Raw genomic sequence first — 15414 nt, 5'->3', positions numbered from 1 at the left:
TGCAATCTGAGAACAAAAGGCAGAATAAAATCCTACACAGTGCTATAAAAAGCAACATGGAGAAGACACAAAACGGCCACTGATATCAGTATGAGTACTAACTTTCATATCCAAAGCAATTGGTTGCAAATAGCCCAGCTGAAAGTAACCAAAAAGTGATTCTTATCGTTGTAACAGGCAAAGCACCTCGAACCAAATATAATGATGTATTCCCCTAGCATTCGCAACCGCATTATTCCAAGTTAAACAGATTTAAACCGCAAAACAATGGGATTAATCATAACATAACCTACTACTTTCCCAAAAAGGAAAAATGTTGGGCCATTAAAAAGTTTCAAGACTCATAGCAGCAATTAAACATATATCAGCGATCCATAAGAAATCTGAATCAAGTCTCCAACACATACTCAAATGAAACAGTCTCAAAATCTAAATTTTAAAGCGGAAACTAACCGAAGGATTAAGTAAAAGAATCCTAAATATCCGAATAAGAGTATATCAAATCGGATCAGGCGGTGAGGAGGACCGCGCCGCCGGCGGCCTTGATCTTTTTCTCGGCGATCTTGGATACGAGCTTGGCTTTGACGACGACGGGGCAGGAGGGGGGAAGCATGCCCTTCCCGAGGACCTTGAAGTAGCCGAACTGGGTGACATCGATCAAGGGGGCGGAGTTGCCGTCGGCAGACGCGGCGGACTCCTTGACGTCGTCGGGGACGAAGGACCAGAGGCGGTCGACGTTGACGGTGGGACAGTAGAACTTGTTGCGGAGGCGGTGGAAGTAACGCATGCCGACCTTGCCGAAGTAACCGGGATGGTACTTGTCGAAAAGAATGCGGTGGTGGTGCATGCCTCCGGCGTTACCGCGGCCACCGGGATGCTTCCGGTGCTTGCCGATACGGCCGTGCCCGGCGCTCACGTGGCCGCGCTTCTTCCGGTTCTTCTTGAAGCGGGTCGTCATCGCCGCCGCCGCTCCTCGGGCTCTCTCCCGCTCTCTTTCTCCTAAGGTTAGGGTTTTGGACGGGGGGCGGAACGAGGCGGAGAGGCTGGGAAACCCTAGTGGGAGGGCCTTTTATCGAGAAGAATACGAGCGGCCTTCTTTGAGAAGGATATGGGCCGTTGCTCGATTGGAACCTTATCAGAACTATGGGCTTTTTTAAGTACGATGGATAGTTGGACCGGTCCACAAACATGATGGCCATCCTTTTCTAAGGCAAGACCATGAGTGTATTCTAAAACTATAGTTTTTGTTTTCATTGGTGCGTGTGTAGAGCTTGGGTTGGATTTGGGTCAAATTCATTCTGCATCCACATCCAAACTCCATACAAAAATTAAGTTTGGATCTATCAAAATAATCAAATTTAAGTTCAAATTTGATTTTTTTTTTGAGGAACATTTTAGATATGATTTTAGCATATTATATTAAATTTGTGGTTGATTGCAATGGAGCATAAGTGCATGATCAGTTTGAAAATTTTAATCATTTTTAAAACTATTTACTAAAAAAATAATAGACATCAAATAACATATTCTATTTATATTAATAGTTTAATTTTGAGAACAAATAAAGCATATTTTTGGTGCAAATCATGAAAAGATAATTGAATAATAAGTAATGAATGAATGAGGCTCATGCTTGAATTATATTATATTTGTCTAAAAATTAAATTTCCAATAAATATATAGAAGAGACATGGCATAATATTTTAAATTGCCCATGCTGAGACCCCTCAGATCAATGATGGTTCGCATGTTGGTGTCGCTAAGATGTCAAGAGATGTGATCGGCCTATGTAACTGGGCTTCTTCACGCCGTCTCAATATCTATCTGGCCTTGACTCATACTAATTTTGCATAAGTACAGCTAATAAAGGCAGAATTTTTTTTTTGACGAAGATGAAAAGAAACAACCTCGTGATTCTTCCAAAAGATCCATCCAAATGTTGGGCAGCAAAGGAGGCGATCCAATCAGCAGCCTTGTTTGCTTCTCGGTAGACATGAATGGTCCGGAAGGATCCACATCTACTCAATAGCCTGTGAATGTCCTATAGCAGCAGTTGTCCGTCGTCATTCTTGTACTGGCTTTGAATCCATTTAATCGTTGTGGCAGAATCTCCTTCAAGATAGATACAATCTATACCCAGGACGAGCCTCGCATAAGTGAAACCTTCCTAGGCAGCTCTTAGCTCTGCTCCGATGATAGTAGTATCGAAGATGTGTCATCTCCTGGCCACAATTAGTTTGAAGTCATGACCTCTAATCACAAAGCCCACCCCTTCTCTGCCTCCACCATCGGACAACTCAACAAACCTTTTGAATACGGTCCTTAACAATGTAGAATTAAGATCTAAGTCTCAATTGGATGGCGGGGCGTCCTATTGTCTCGAGTGCTAAGACAAGGCACTATCCTATGTATCGTACAGAATTGAGACATGATGGGGACGGATGGAATAAGACATCCACTATCTTGAGTGTCAGAATGCAGCACGTCCCATTCCTTGAAAAAATTGGGATGACCCCATCCTTAGGGATTTTGGATCCTTATGTAGAGTTGTAGGCCAATAAGCATGATAATATAGCCTCCTAGAAAAAGTGAACTTGCTAACCCATTCTACCAGTGGCATAGTAGGTAGGGGTGGCAATCGGATCAGATCGGACATAAACGGGTCGGGACAGATGTTAAATGGGTCAAAAAAGTATAAATCTGAACCCGACCTATTTATTAAACAGGTCAGAAATTACAATCTGAACCTGACCTGTTTAATAAACATGTAACCCGATCCGACCCATTTAACCTGTTTAATAAACAGGTCGGGTTTGCTTTTCTGATCCGTTTAACCAAAGCCAATTTTTTAATTGTAAGAAATTGAATTATGTATATGTTTTATTAAAATGAATAAAAATTTATTCTGGCAATTTTCTATTCATCACAAGTGTTGCATCTTCAAATTGAACTCCTGTGTATTGTGATGAAGTCCTTAGGACTAATTTAGTGGATAAAAGAGGTTTTATCATTTAGTCCTTAAACCAGTTCGCGACCAAATGACGAGCTGTCAATTGGACGATAGCTATGTCAAGTATAGGTCGTTGTGTGCCATTTAGTTGGTTGTCCTCTTAAACCAAGGAATGTGGAGACACTGTATGGCATACAGGTGAGATGTAGGAGTACATCGTCACTGAATAGTGACTCACCTGCGTAGCACTCCACTGTCGGGAGTTAGCTCGTAAAACGTATGGGCATAAGTACCCCTTAGACCTGAGACTGTCACGGTGACTTGCAAGCAACTCACTGTACTTAAGCACTGGATGACCTGAATTTCTAATTCAGGGATCGGAAGGATGCTGGGTGCAGTCAAGTACTCGCGAAGTCTGTGTATGAGTCAAGATGGGATTGACCGCTCCAGATTTTAGGAGTTGATGTCTCACTGTATTTCAATTCAGTAAAACCTTGGCCAGGGTAAACCAAGTGATAGGTCACTTGATTTGATTATTTGAAATACACTATGGATGACCGGACCCAGAGGTCGACAGTCCACTCTGAGGTCATCTTGAGCATCGAAGGTCATAGGGATGAATTATGCAACAACCATACGTCTAGGTTCTTGAATGTTGCTTTGCATATTCGACCTATCCGGACGTCGGGTATCATTGCTAGATGGTCACCTCGATTAGTGTATGGAGTAGTCCATGTACTACCGGCTTAGTGTTCGAACCTATCGGAGTCACGCACATAAGTCAAGTTAAGTAGGAAGGACTTGATCCAATTTAATTGAGAATTAAATTGTGGATCATTTGAGATTTGATTTTGTCTATGTTCAGCTAGCACTGAACATGAGGTACATACTGAATTGCATGGATGTGTATTTAATTATGTCTGTATTCTGGCTTAATCAAGTTTCAATTAATGTAATTGAAATTGATTTGGACTCATTTGTTGAGTTTGTTTTTGAATTGGATTCAAATGAATGTAATTGGGCTTCATGATGATTTTATTAGAATTTATTCCATATTTATTCTAGTCCAAGTGTGACTTGGATTGATCCGAAAATTGAACTAATTGGAGTTCACATGAATCAGATTCATGTGGAATTTTTCCGGATCCAAAATCTTTCAAATTGGTCTTCAATTTGGTTTAGAACCAATAATGGACCCAAGCCCATTTGATTCAGCCCATTTGAATTAACCCATTTAAGTCAAGTCTGGAAATTTACGTTTTTGCCCCTCAAATTGAATGACACGGTTTGTTCTGGTTTCTTCCTCGGTCCATGGACCGATTTCTCTGCAAAACATCTCCCGTGGACCGCGTTTTTCCTTCTTCTTCCGAGCACATCGGAGGGCGCTTGATCTTCCCTCTTTCGGCTACCATTTGAAGATCCGAAGAGACGTGTCTCTTCGGTTTTGAAACCTCTTTAACATAGGACTGATTTAATTGAAATCAAACGGTTCAAAAAAAATTCAATAAAATCATGAAACGTTTGGCGTTCACTCTTTCCTTTTGCCGTTTTCTCTTCCCTGGTTCAGCCTTGTCTTTGCCTATAAATAGGCTAGCTTTCTCTTCATTCTGAATGAGAAATTTGATGTGGGGAGAGGGGAGATTCATGTTCTTTTGAGTAGCCTTAAAAAGGGAAAAAGGAAACGGGAAGAAAGAGGAAAAGAAAAGAAAAGAAAAAAAAAGGAAGAAAGAATTTTTGAAATTCTTTTCTTCCAGGGGCTTATTTGCAAAAGGATTTTTGCACTATACAGACATCATCCTACCTTCCTGCATTTCTTGGCGTGCGTGTGAAGTAGAGGGTCCGTACATCTGGGCCTTGCATAGCACCAGATCCATCAGTACCAGATCCGGCACCAGATCCAGTTCCAGATCCAGTTTCCGATCCAGTACCAGATCTAGCATCTGATCCAGTATCTGATCCAGCACTTGGCCCTGTACCAGATTCTGTTCCTGAGTACCTTGACCATCTTCCGCTGCGGGATCGAGGTATGGTAAACATAATATAGTTATGTTATTTATTTATACCTGTTATAAATAAATAGATAAAAATTTTAAAACTGATTTTCTGACCTGGCATCCGATTTTATCGGATTTTGCGGGATATTTTCCCTTCAACTGGTATCAGAGCCAGGTTGGCCGATGGAATTGGCCTATAATATCTAGAATTATGCATGATTTAATTTTTAAATTTAGATTAGATCTAGATTTATTGATAAAATATCAATCTTGTGCTGAATTATAAGGTTGTCCTGCTATAAGGTTAACCCCTTATAGTGAAAAGGTTGTCCTAGCACAAAATTGAGATTAATTTGTATCATAAAATAAATAGTTTATTTTTGTGAAATTATGCATAATTGATGTTTATGAATTTTCAGTTTTAAATTTATTATGACCACAAAGTTTAAATATAAATTGTTTATATTTGGAATAAATTGACACCTTGAATCCATGATCATAATACATTTAATAAAGAATTAAATGTTGAATTTAACATTTAAAATTTGAATTTCAAATAAAGATTTAAAATTCAAAATTTGAAATTTGAATTAAAATTTAAATTTGAACATGGGATTTGGGGATGGGTTAGCACAATCAGATTAGTTGACTAGGTTAGACCTAATCATGAAATCAAATTGAAATGGACTAACTTAAGAAACATGATTTAATCTAATCAATAGTTGAACTAGACTAAATCAAGGTTTATAAAATGATCAAACTCAATAGTTGTAGTTTATCATATCCAAACATTTCAATTGGATCTGATTGTGGCTTAGTGGTCGAGCCCGAGTTCCCAAGGATAACCTAAATCAACTTGATAAACCAATTGGTGTCTAAGGTAAGTCGGCATTTGATCATGGTTTTTAATTGGGGCTACCTCTTTCCTGGCCAACTCTGTTGGTGTCTAGGAAAGACGGTTAATGGCGGAACCCTCCCGTGATCTCTCTTACCTGGCCAATGTGGTCGTTCAAGCTTTGATTTAGATATCTTGAGACTTGGTACTCACCCATGTCAATAAGGAAATCAGTATGACTGATTTAGATGTCCATAGACCAATGAAATTCTATGTCCTCTATATGACTCAGTGCAGTCAGTGGGAGGATATAGAATTATCGGTCTCTCTAAAATCCTCTAAATTATTAGGTCCTTAAAATGATATAGTTATATAGATAACTAGGTCATAGCCTCCCATTAAAATGGATGATAATTGGTCCAGTATTTCAGTTGGACATGCAGGACGCTTCCGTCTGGTGTTCATCTGAATATTGGAATTATCCTTCATTATATGATAGCTCTTTGAGCTATCTGATTGTGATTAGGTTGGCCGAGCTTTCCTCGGGCCTGATCATACATTAGAAAGTGTCATCGAGTTAATTCATTAATGGTTGGATCTGACCAGGATTTTCAGTGGAGGCCTCCGCCTACTGATTACCACCTGGGGCAAAATAAAATACTAGAAATTATTTAGAGAAATAATTGGTAATGTACCTACCCTTAGATGCATATGGGTTGGCCGAGCTTTCCTCGGGCCTGTATACAGTCCATGTGGATTCTAGTACCCGCTAAGGAATTAAAGTAATTCCTCGAATTAAAGGTAGAGGCTATTAATTCGATTAAAATAGTGGGAGAAAACTTTAGACTAAAGTCCAAGTCTTTAGGATTAAATAAATCATATACTGATTAGTTGGGTTTTTCCTTTATTTTTCAGATATGGCTAACTCATTATCCCTCCGAACACTATTAGACAATGATAAGCTTAATGGACCTAACTTCGATAGCTGGTATCGAAAGATGAAAATAGTATTGGAGCATGAGCGGATCCTGTATGTGATATCGGATCCTGCACCTGAGGAACCTGCAGCCAATGCACCACGTGCAATCAGAGACGCTTATCAGAAGTGGCTTAACGATCGCACTACAGTGCGTTGCATCATGAGGGCCTCGATGAATGACGAGTTTAGTCGTAAATTCGAGGAAGCGCAGCCAGTGGAAATCCTTCAAATGTTGAAGGAGTCTTTCGGTACACCTGATGATGTTGAACGACATAAGACCTCCTGCGCTATATTCAATGCCCGCATGAGGGAAGGGGCATCGGTCACCGATCATGTATTGTACATGGTCGAACAAATTGATCGCCTAAGTAAACTTGGCTTTCCTTTGCATGAGCAATTGGGCAAGGATGCCATTTTGAATTCACTTCCTAAGTCCTACCTGACCTTCCTTAGTCATTATAGAATGACTAAACCTGAAGTATCCTATCATGGTTTGCTAGGATTACTGCAGACCTATGAGAAGGATCACCAACTCAAAAAGGAGTCGGTGAATGTGGTAGGTGGGACTTCTGCAGGACTTTCTTCCTTTAAGAAAGGAAAGAAGAAGAAGGTGCAGAAAGCTCGTGCTGGGGTCTCTAAGCCCAGCCAGACTAAGAAGCGTAAAGCCGATAAGAGCAATGCAGAGTGCTTCTTCTGTAAGAAGATGGGTCATTGGAAGCGGAACTGTCCGGCTTACATAGCGTCCCTTGATCCAAACAGGCCTAAGAAGAAAAAGCAGCAAACAGTTGCTACACAAGGTAATTATATGATAACACCTTGTAATTTTTCAATTTATGATTCTACCACTTGGGTATTGGATACCGGAAGTCCAATTAATATTTGCAATTCGTTGCAGGGACTTCAAGTTAGTAGAAGATTCAAGAATGACGAGAGATTCCTGAACGTTGGAGATGGAAGATCAGTTCCAGTCCTAGCTTTAGGAGTCATTCAGCTTGTTTTTGAATCTAGAGTAGTCATATTAGATGATTGTCATTATTGTCCAACATTTTTAATGAATGTCATCTCTGTAGGCCTTTTGGCCAAAAATGGTTATTGTTTATCAATAAAAGAAAATTTTTGTGATATCATTTTGAATGGTATTAAAATTTTTCGTGGACAATTGAAATATGGCATTTATACTCTATCACTGCCTGTGAATGTAATGTACACCTCTAATAAACGCCCTAAGTTAGATAATGTCAATGAAGCCTATTTATGGCATTGCCGGTTAGGTCACATAAATAAAAACAGGATAAACAGGTTAGCCCAACAGGGCATTTTAGAAATCAATGATTGTGAATCATTGCCAACTTGTGAATCCTGTCTTCTGGGTAAAATGACCAAGTCACCTTTTTCTGGAAAGGGTGAACGAGCCAGCGATGTTCTTGGCCTCATACATACTGATGTATGTGGACCTATGAACGTAAGTGCCAAAGGTGATTATGCCTACTTCATAACCTTCACAGATGACCTATCCAGGTATGGGTATGTCTATCTGATGAAGCATAAGTCGGAATCATTTGAAATGTTCAAACGATTTCGTAATGAAGTAGAAAAACAGACTGGAAAGAGTATTAAGATCCTTCGGTCAGACCGAGGAGGAGAATACCTTTCCGGTGATTTCTTGACTTATCTAGAGGAGAATGGGATTCTCTCACAATGGACCCCTCCAGGAACACCTCAGCATAATGGTGTATCCGAAAGGAGGAATCGAACTTTGTTAGACATGGTTCGATCCATGATGGGGTTTACTAGTCTGCCTCTATTTTTTTGGGGTTATGCTTTAGAGTCTGCGTGTATAATACTAAATAAGGTTCCAAGTAAGTCTGTTGAGAAGACTCCATATGAGATATGGACTGGGCGTAAGCCGACACTTTCATACCTTAGGGTTTGGGGATGTCCGGCTTATGTTAAACGTTCTCAAACTGACAAACTTGGTCCTAGGTCCGATAAGTGTTATTTTGTAGGGTACCCCAAGCAAACTAGGGGTTATTACTTTTACCTTCCTAATGAACAAAAGGTGTTCGTAGGACTTAAGGCAACATTTTTGGAAAAGGAATTCCTTGGTGAAGGAATTGTTGCCTCTAAGGTTGAACTTAGTGAAGTTCAGCAGGTGGAAGATTTAACACAATCTACTAAACCCACAGAATCGGTTTTGATTAGATCAAACCCGGAGCCCAATGTAGAAGCACCATTAAGGCGATCCGGTAGAGTGCCGCGTCAAGTGGATAGATACTACGGTTTCTTGGTCCATGACACGGATCCTATTGAGCTTGATGAGAACAATGAGGATCCGATCGCCTATATGGATGCTATGCAGAGGTCTGACTCCGAGTTGTGGCTTAATGCCATGAAATCCGAAATGGAGTCCATGGAAATCAATAGTGTATGGACACTAGTTGATCCACCCAAAGGGATAAAACCCATAGGGTGCAAATGGATCTTCAAAAGAAAGAGAGGCGCAGACGGAAAGGTGGAGACCTATAAAGCCCGTCTGGTTGCCAAGGGGTATCGTCAACGTTATGGTATCGATTATGACGAGACTTTTTCCCCTGTGGCAATGCTAAAATCTATTCGGATCATGCTAGCTATAGCAGCATATATGGATTATGAAATCTGGCAAATGGATGTGAAAACAGCTTTTCTAAATGGAGAGCTAGAAGAAGAGGTGTATATGATACAACCTGAGGGTTTCATATCCACAGACGAGTCCAAAGTATGCAAGCTACAAAAGTCCATTTATGGACTTAAGCAAGCTTCTCGAAGTTGGAACATACGTTTCGATAAAACTATCAAAACGTATGGCTTCGTTAAGAACGAAAAAGAACCTTGTGTTTACAAGTGGGTTAACGGTTCAGTGATCACATTCCTTGTCTTATATGTGGATGACATTCTCTTAATTGGGAATGACATTCCTGCATTACAAAATGTGAAACTCTGGCTGTCATCACAGTTCTCCATGAAGGATCTGGGAGAAGCATCCTACATCCTAGGGATGAAAATCTATAGAGATAGATCTAAGAGGTTGCTTGGATTATCCCAATCCACGTACATCAACACTATGTTGAAGCGGTTCAACATGGAGAATTCCAAGAAGGGCTATCTTCCGATAGGCCAAGGAATTTCTCTCTCTAAGAAAGATTGTCCGACAACTTCCGAAGAGAGAGAGCGTATGAGTAGAATCCCATATGCTTCTGCAGTAGGTTCTATTATGTACGCCATGACATGTACAAGACCGGATGTTGCTTACTCACTAGCAGTAGCAAGTAGGTATCAGTCTGATCCGGGTGAGAACCATTGGAAGGTGGTGAAAACCATCCTTAAGTATTTAAGAAATACTAAGGACCAATGGTTAATCTATGGAGAATCTGACTTAAAACTTGTGGGATTTACAGACTCTAGTTTTCAGTCAGACCATGATGACAGTAAGAGTATGTCAGGATTTGTGTTTACCCTGAATGGAGGAGCAGTCTGCTGGAAAAGTTTCAAGCAGCATTCAGTAGCCGATTCCGTATGCGAAGCAGAGTATGTTGCTGCATCAGATGCGGCAAAGGAAGCTGTTTGGATCAAGAAGTTTGTAAATCAACTTGGTGTTGCTCCCTCAATCAATGGTCCAGTTCTTTTGTATTGTGACAATACTGGAGCCATTGCACAAGCAAAGGAGCCAAAGTCCCACCATAGAACCAAGCACATTCTGCGTCGCTACCACCTTGTACGAGAGATCGTGGAACGAGGTGACGTCAATCTTCAAAAGATCGATGGAAAGGAGAACCTAGCTGACCCATTCACTAAAGCCCTTTCTGTAAAGGAGTTCGATTATCACAAATCGAAGATGGGTATTAGATACTGTACAAATTGGCTTTAGTTCAAGTGGGAGTTGTTGGGAATTGTGTCCCAAAGCCAATTTTTTAATTGTAAGAAATTGAATTATGTATATGTTTTATTAAAATGAATAAAAATTTATTCTGGCAATTTTCTATTCATCACAAGTGTTGCATCTTCAAATTGAACTCCTGTGTATTGTGATGAAGTCCTTAGGATTAATTTAGTGGATAAAAGAGGTTTTATCATTTAGTCCTTAAACCAGTTCGCGACCAAATGACGAGCTGTCAATTGGACGATAGCTATGTCAAGTATAGGTCGTTGTGTGCCATTTAGTTGGTTGTCCTCTTAAACCAAGGAATGTGGAGACACTGTATGGCATACAGGTGAGATGTAGGAGTACATCGTCACTGAATAGTGACTCACCTGCGTAGCACTCCACTGTCGGGAGTTAGCTCGTAAAACGTATGGGCATAAGTACCCCTTAGACCTGAGACTGTCACGGTGACTTGCAAGCAACTCACTGTACTTAAGCACTGGATGACCTGAATTTCTAATTCAGGGATCGGAAGGATGCTGGGTGCAGTCAAGTACTCGCGAAGTCTGTGTATGAGTCAAGATGGGATTGACCGCTCCAGATTTTAGGAGTTGATGTCTCACTGTATTTCAATTCAGTAAAACCTTGGCCAGGGTAAACCAAGTGATAGGTCACTTGATTTGATTATTTGAAATACACTATGGATGACCGGACCCAGAGGTCGACAGTCCACTCTGAGGTCATCTTGAGCATCGAAGGTCATAGGGATGAATTATGCAACAACCATACGTCTAGGTTCTTGAATGTTGCTTTGCATATTCGACCTATCCGGACGTCGGGTATCATTGCTAGATGGTCACCTCGATTAGTGTATGGAGTAGTCCATGTACTACCGGCTTAGTGTTCGAACCTATCGGAGTCACGCACATAAGTCAAGTTAAGTAGGAAGGACTTGATCCAATTTAATTGAGAATTAAATTGTGGATCATTTGAGATTTGATTTTGTCTATGTTCAGCTAGCACTGAACATGAGGTACATACTGAATTTCATGGATGTGTATTTAATTATGTCTGTATTCTGGCTTAATCAAGTTTCAATTAATGTAATTGAAATTGATTTGGACTCATTTGTTGAGTTTGTTTTTGAATTGGATTCAAATGAATGTAATTGGGCTTCATGATGATTTTATTAGAATTTATTCCATATTTATTCTAGTCCAAGTGTGACTTGGATTGATCCGAAAATTGAACTAATTGGAGTTCACATGAATCAGATTCATGTGGAATTTTTCCGGATCCAAAATCTTTCAAATTGGTCTTCAATTTGGTTTAGAACCAATAATGGACCCAAGCCCATTTGATTCAGCCCATTTGAATTAACCCATTTAAGTCAAGTCTGGAAATTTACGTTTTTGCCCCTCAAATTGAATGACACGGTTTGTTCTGGTTTCTTCCTCGGTCCATGGACCGATTTCTCTGCAAAACATCTCCCGTGGACCGCGTTTTTCCTTCTTCTTCCGAGCACATCGGAGGGCGCTTGATCTTCCCTCTTTCGGCTACCATTTGAAGATCCGAAGAGACGTGTCTCTTCGGTTTTGAAACCTCTTTAATATAGGACTGATTTAATTGAAATCAAACGGTTCAAAAAAAATTCAATAAAATCATGAAACGTTTGGCGTTCACTCTTTCCTTTTGCCGTTTTCTCTTCCCTGGTTCAGCCTTGTCTTTGCCTATAAATAGGCTAGCTTTCTCTTCATTCTGAATGAGAAATTTGATGTGGGGAGAGGGGAGATTCATGTTCTTTTGAGTAGCCTTAAAAAGGGAAAAAGGAAACGGGAAGAAAGAGGAAAAGAAAAGAAAAGAAAAAAAAAAGGAAGAAAGAATTTTTGAAATTCTTTTCTTCCAGGGGCTTATTTGCAAAAGAATTTTTGCACTATACAGACATCATCCTACCTTCCTGCATTTCTTGGCGTGCGTGTGAAGTAGAGGGTCCGTACATCTGGGCCTTGCATAGCACCAGATCCATCAGTACCAGATCCGGCACCAGATCCAGTTCCAGATCCAGTTTCCGATCCAGTACCAGATCTAGCATCTGATCCAGTATCTGATCCAGCACTTGGCCCTGTACCAGATTCTGTTCCTGAGTACCTTGACCATCTTCCGCTGCGGGATCGAGGTATGGTAAACATAATATAGTTATGTTATTTATTTATACCTGTTATAAATAAATAGATAAAAATTTTAAAACTGATTTTCTGACCTGGCATCCGATTTTATCGGATTTTGCGGGATATTTTCCCTTCAATGGAGAGAGAGAGAGATGGGAGGGTGAGGACCGTGGGCCGTGGGGTTGCTTCTGGCGAGAGAGAGAGAGAGAGAGAGAGAGAGAGGTGGGGGGTTCGACTTCGACGGAGAGTGAGAGATGGGAGGGTGGGGATCGTGGCAGTGGGGTTGCTTCTAGAGAGAGAGAGATGGGGGGTTCGACTTTGATGGAGAGTAAGAGATGGGAGGGTGGGGACCGTGGGGAATTGGGGTTGCTTCTGGCGAGAGAGAGAGAGAGAGGCGGGGGGAGGGTAGGGACTGTGGCGGTGAGGTTGCTTCTGGTGAGAGAGAGAGAGAGAGAGAGAGGTGGGGGGTTGGGGACCTTGGGGTTTCTTTCGACAAAAAAGATGTAGAGAGGTTGGAGGGTTCGACGGAGAGAGAGAGAGAGAGGTGGGAGGGTTCAACGGAGAGAGAGAGAGGTGCATGCTTCGATAAATCAGGCTTGGCTCAAGGCTAAAGCTTTAAGGGGATGGACTGGTGGTGGTGGTGCCGAAGGAGGGTTTGGTGGTGGGGTTTGTGGGGTGGGGGGAGGATAGAGGGAGTGAGGTATACCGATTGAGAGGGCGCCTCTGAAGTCAGCGGCGACGAGGTCGGGGACGGCGATCCTTGGATCTCAGCGGAGAGGGTGAGGCTGAGATCGACGACAGCAGAGATGGAAAGATCGAGTTTGGCAAGAAAGTGATTCGAGAGCAAGGTCGGCCGCCGCCGCCGCCGGAGCCATGGCCTTCTTTTCCATCTCTTCCTCTCTCCACTCCCTTGATGTGCGGTCCCTGACCTTCCGAAGACCTGAGCGAGGCTGCGAGGGTCTTGAATCGGGGGGCTCGATGACGATGAGCCAAGCGAAGAGAGCTCGAGCGGCGCCAGGCGAAGAATTCAGAGGAGAGCTGGAGAGGAGAGGGGAGACTGGAGAGGGACAGAGGGAAGCAATCGTATTCGTGCTCTCGCGGTGAAAAATGAAATCGGGTCGAGGGCCCGAGGTGGAGACTGTGGACTATGGAGTGCGATGCGGGCATGTGGCGGAGAGTTGGGCCAACCCTGGGCCTTATCTTCTATCAGCCCAACAGTTAAACGGGTTAAACGGGTCGAACATCTAAAATCCGTATTCGACCCAATTAATAAACAGGTTAAACGGGTTGACCTATTTTGGCCAAACTCAAACCTATTTATGGCGGGTCGAACATGGGTCAGAATGGCGGGTCGGGTCATATTTTGCCACCCCTAATAATAGGTCAGATGGCAATTTCTTCAAGCAAAATTCATCTATTATTGATTATCTATTATTGGGCCTCTCATATTGGAAACCGACCACATTACCTTCAGACATTTACATACCAAAACGATGTGTCTTGGCCCTACAATGCCATGGGCGCTTGTTGACAAACAAAGTCTTGGTGTCAAGTAGCCAAAACGATAAGCCAAGTAGCCAAAGCTTACACGCCCCCCAGCTCGTTGAAGTCACATATGTGTACAGCCAAGTGGGCCAAGTCCCCATATATTTAGCTATTCAAGCCAGCTACAAGCTCTTGTGCCATGATCTTGATCTTGTTTCCTTGATATGCCTTTGTTTATGGTAATTAATATCACCAAACAGCGGTGTTCGCGCATTGCTCGCACAATATTGTGCTCTAATCCTACTAGAAAACTTCGTCTTTAAGTCTCTACATTAAGTTAATAACCATTGACTAGCAACATTTCTCTACACATCATTGTCCAATTCCTTTGCTCCAACTCCAAGATTCATCATATCCGAGCATCGATATTTTATCAATCATTTTTTTCTTCTTTTTTTTGAGGTGAAATGGAGGAAGGGAGAGCACTTCCCCCAAATTTACTAGAAAGAGAATATTAGTACATAAAAGATACAAAAATTGCTAAAATAAAAGTACAAAAGGATGATTAAGGAGATGATATCTGAGGCCAAAGAGCAGACGAGCTTTTTATGGCTATCCAGTGACTTAATTGGACAGATATTTTTCCAAAGCTTAAAGGTATGGAATTTCTTTTGATGAAGATACGAGAGTTTCTTTAATACCAAATCTGCTAAGAAAGTGTGATCATTAACTGATCCCAAGCTCTTCTGATTGTGGGCTGAATTTTGTTGATTGATTGCATTGTCTAATGTCCCGTAAGTCTTTCATGTTAGAACAAGCAAATCCTTAATTATTCGATGGCCCTAATGCTTGTACGTTCCATCATAGAGTTACAGTAGATATAGAGCAATTGAGACAATCCTCTAAGAACAATCTTTTAATGTTCGTCTCAGCAATCAACACATTGTCGCCAAGCCCTATTAGCAACTTTGTCGCTCTTCTTTCCTCATGGGCAGGAAGCACACCAGCGGCGTGCATTGCATGATTCCATTGTATTTTTTGCACTTGACAGTATGGATAGTTGACCGGAAAATAATTTCAGATTCGCCCGGCCAGCAAATGAGTG

At 41.4% G+C, this 15414-nt stretch overlaps 1 pseudogene across 1 annotated transcript; it reads right to left on the bottom strand.

The window, feature by feature from the left end:
• Positions 1–273: 273 nt before the first annotated feature.
• On the bottom strand, positions 274–1061 carry LOC103704944 (large ribosomal subunit protein uL15x pseudogene; annotated as a pseudogene). Its single transcript, XR_015986864.1, has one exon. The product of XR_015986864.1 is annotated as a large ribosomal subunit protein uL15x pseudogene (transcript).
• Positions 1062–15414: the final 14353 nt, after the last annotated feature.

This window comes from Phoenix dactylifera, chromosome 5, assembly GCF_051530095.1.
Source record: "Phoenix dactylifera cultivar Ajwa chromosome 5, Ajwa_hap1_PhDact_Kaust_v1.1, whole genome shotgun sequence".
Lineage (NCBI taxonomy): Eukaryota > Viridiplantae > Streptophyta > Magnoliopsida > Arecales > Arecaceae > Phoenix > Phoenix dactylifera.
Note: the sequence above shows the minus strand (reverse complement) of the source record. Positions and strands in the feature narration are given on the sequence as shown.